Below are 4,243 nucleotides of genomic sequence, written 5' to 3' on the forward strand. Positions count from 1 at the left end.
GCGCGGACGGCGCTGCGATGTCTGACTACGGGGTTAACACCGTCCGCTGCCCGCGCGCCCTCCCTCCGGCGCCCCTGGCTGCGGGCACGGGGTCCGGCAGGTGCTGCGGGCAGGTGCTGCGTGGCGCGCCGAGCTTTGGGGTACGGAGCCGGGTGGTTCGCTGGCGCCCGAGAGGCGGAGGAGCAATTGGGTCTGTTAAGGGTGAGAGGAGGCTGCGTCCCGATTGGCTCATAAGATTTCACATCTGAGGGCTCCGCGGGAGAGATTAAAGTTCCAAAAGGGGGGACATAGTTTCGGTTTCTTCCTACAGGCTCTCTGGAGGGTCTGTCTTTGGCTTCTAGTTTACATCTGGTGACTCTCCTGCTTTATCATAAATCAACTTATTTTGCTTTTATTGGAAGCTGTCAGCCGTCAAAAGCTAACAAAATGAGGGACCGCAGTGATTTCTCCTGTGTGAAGCTTGCAATCTAGTTGGGGTAGAATCACTTCAGAGGAAGATGCGGTTCCCTCCTCCTCCTCAATCCCCCCACCCCCCATTCAGGCAGCAGCAGAAGTGCAGGCGCATTTACTGGAGCAACGCTGAGCCTGGTCCTCAGCTGCGGGCAGCAGGCCAGGCCAGGCCAGGCCAGGCCGCTGGGTCTCAGGCCCTGCTGCGGGGCCCCCAGGTTAGCCTGTGGTTTGATTACAGCTGGACTCACCTCCTGGAATAGTAAAAATAATTGCATGACGATTGGATTAGCGACACCTTATTTTATTAGAGAAAGATTCCGAGGGTCCTCCAACAGATTAAGTGAATGGCCCTCTTATCTCTAAGCTTCTAAGGGAGAGTAATTATGTTAGTTACTAGATTCTAGAGCAGCGGTTCTCAACCTGTGGGTCGCGACCACTTTGGGGATCGAACAACCCTTTCACAGGGGTCGCCTAAGACCATCGGAAAACACATATAATTACATATTGTTTTTGTGATTAATCACTATGCTTTAATTATGTTCAATTTGTAACAATGAAGATACATCCTGCATATCAGATATTTACATTACGATTCATAATAGTACCAAAATTACAGTTATGAAGTAGCAACGAAAATAATTTTATGGTTGGGGGTCACCACAACGTGAGGAACTGTATTAAAGGATTGCGGCATCAGGAAGGTTGAGAACCACTGCTCTAGAGCAAGGGGAAGACTTCCCAGGACAAGCTTCAGTAGTGGGAGAAAACCATGCCCTGAGGTTGTGACTCACCAGACTTGGAAGCTGAGGTGGTGCAAGAACTGTCCTGTTGGCAGGGCCTGGAGGAGAGGCCGGATTCAAAGGCCAGCTCTAGGGCTTCCTTCTCTTACTGAGGGCCCCCAGGGGCTGCTACCCTAACCCCTGCCTTTGAGGATCCCAGGATTAAAAACAAGTATATGGCCAGTTTAATTATATTAGAGAATATAGAAGAAAAAATGAACCATTATCTTGCTTTATATGTTCTTTAACACTTACACATTTCAAAAGAAAAATATATTGCAAGTGTAATTTGCATTCTTGACTGATCCCATTGATTTCTCATCATAACTAGAAGTAAACTTTTTAAAATTCCTATAGATCATGTTTTTATACCTTTACCATACATATTTACATTCCTAAGAAATTTATAGTATTGTTTTGATTGCCTTTAACCAATATATAAATGGCATATTTCATTTTGCAACTTGCAATTTACTCAACATTATATTTTTGAAATTAATACATTTGGATACGTGTAGTCTGAATTCTTTCATTTTAACTGCTGTATTATATTTCATTTTATGTGTACACCACAACATATTGATTAATCTTTTTAATCTACAGATTAATTCTGATTTTTTATCAGCACAAACTCTACAATCTTGTACCTATCTCTTGGATTTTCTCAAATATGTACTTGGGAGTAAATGCTTTGATCATAGGAAATACCTTCAGTGTTAGCAGGTAGTGACAGTTTCTCTATGGAATGGTGGCAGCAGCTCATTCCCCTCTGCCACCAGCAGCCTGTGATGTCCCCTTGCTTCACATGCTTCCCACACTCAGGTCCTCTCTGAAGACAAATGGGAACATGATACCCAGAGAACACATGGCTACTGCTCCACTCTATCGACCACTTTCCACACCTCTCAAAATCATGGAGTTAGATAAACTATTTAACAAATTATGGGTCATGTCTTTGTTTTCTGGCAGAATAACTTAAAATGAATCTGTGTCGATGAAATGTGCTTGGGTTATATATTAGAATGCAAAGGGAAATTTGTTGCATGAAGCTCCCAAACTGTGAAAGATCTTCATATTATTAGTAAATATTGGAACTCTGCATTTACAGATATCCATGTGCAGGCCTAGTGAATAGTACATAAATTGCACCTAGAGTGAAGTTCTACTTACAGTTGTAGCTCTCTCTCTCTCTCTCTCTCTCTCTCTCTCTCTCTAGCACACCTGTTCTCAGAGCAACTTTGAGCCTTGAATAGCAAACATTTGTCTAAGATTTGTTAGCATTTCAATAAGAAGACTGCAACTCTGAATGTGGTGAGGGGCAAACAGCTGTTCCTCTTACACAATAGTGTAAACAATTCCAACTTCTGAGGACATTTTGCCAGCAAGATTTTATTAGCTGTGGCATATTAATGCTCTTAAAACCGTTTCAGCCAGATTGATATTTACCTATTGAAATTCTTTAATAAACCTTTTAGTCTGATAAATATTCCTTTTGAATAGATGAGTAGAAGCGGAATAATCTCCCTTTTCCTCTCCTGTTGATTGACATAAAAGAAAACCCCATACTTTCCAAGTGCCTTGTTTTGAAGAGGCTTAAAACTCCTGCACAGATAGAGCACATGGCTGGCTAATAGGGAACTGGAACCTTTCATGTCTCTTTTATTTCCCTTGAGAGCTCCAATTTCATTCTCCTTAAAAGAGTAGAAGGGAAAGAGTCACTCATCAAACTGGATTCTTAGCCTTCAAATATTCAACAACTGGTCTTTCTGATTGATTTTGTGATCCTGAGAGACATATAGAATTTCTGTAAAACATATAGAATCCCATTTTATAGATGGGGTTTAAAAGCATACAGACTGACATGTCAAATGTCATACAGAATGAATAGCCTCCACAATACAGCATTTGAAAATGAAAACTTCCAATTTTATTTTCTTTATGTTTAGAGAGGGAAGAGTTAAAAGTCACTATGATAGGAGTGCATGGTTTGTATGAGAGCAGTGTCTGTCCAGGGTTCAGTAGGCCACTCCATTTTGATTATCAGTACTTTTAGATACTTTTTAACCTCACATATTATGATATGTTGTAAGGATTGAAGGATGACTTCTGTTTCCACCCATATGTTCAAAATATTTTTAAAAACTATTGATGTAACAAAAGGTTAATTTAATTATTTTTCTTTTATTCTTTTCTAATGTTTTAAGTTTATTTTTTTTCTTTCCCTTTTTATATTATGTGACCAGTAATATATAAAACCTATAGGTATAAGAAGTGGGAAAAAATGTCTGGTTTTATGGAACCAAAAATTATTTGGGAAAACATCATATAAACACATTAAAAAGTTAAGATAACAGTTGGGATGTGATGCAGTGCCACATGGTTCAGATAATAAGTACTACAGGAGTTTGTAAGTTGACAGATATTTCCTCTGGGAAGGAAAACTTGCGGTTGCCAGAATGAAGTGGCCCTTTGTCTCTTTGGGGGTAAAGGGATTTCGGTCACCCTGGGACATAAGGCCTATATTCAAGTCAGGCTAAGTCAGACTACGTGCTTAACAGAAAGTCAAGTCTTAGGGCAAAAGTCTACTTTGCAGAAGAGTGGAATTTTCTATTAAGGCAAATGGGCTTCAGCTAAACCTTGAGAAAAATTCACTTGAGCCTCTCACCACTACTTCTCTCTCCTAGTCTACCTCAAACTCAATTTGTCACCATAGTACTCATCCTTGACATCAAAGTTAGTCATCTGTCATCAACTGTCTCCTGTAAACAGAAGAGCATTTTAAATAGCTTTACCTGGAATGCATGTTTCTCAGCTGGGAGCCTGCCATGCTGTTTGTGAGCACTACTCATTCTTTCTTCTGTGGACTTCTCCCTTCTAACTGGCTAATTTGCATTCACCATTCATGTCCAAATTTAGCTAAGCCCTCTTTCTTGAGGTCTTTATTATTACAATATTTCTGTTTGCATATTTTTCTAACCCTGAGTAGCTTATCACTTAATATCCAACTGTGAGTT

Source organism: Myotis yumanensis, unplaced genomic scaffold, assembly GCF_028538775.1.
Source record: "Myotis yumanensis isolate MYYU_CA2020_CCGP unplaced genomic scaffold, mMyoYum1.0.hap1 SCAF_8, whole genome shotgun sequence".
In the NCBI taxonomy this organism is placed as follows: Eukaryota; Metazoa; Chordata; class Mammalia; order Chiroptera; family Vespertilionidae; genus Myotis; species Myotis yumanensis.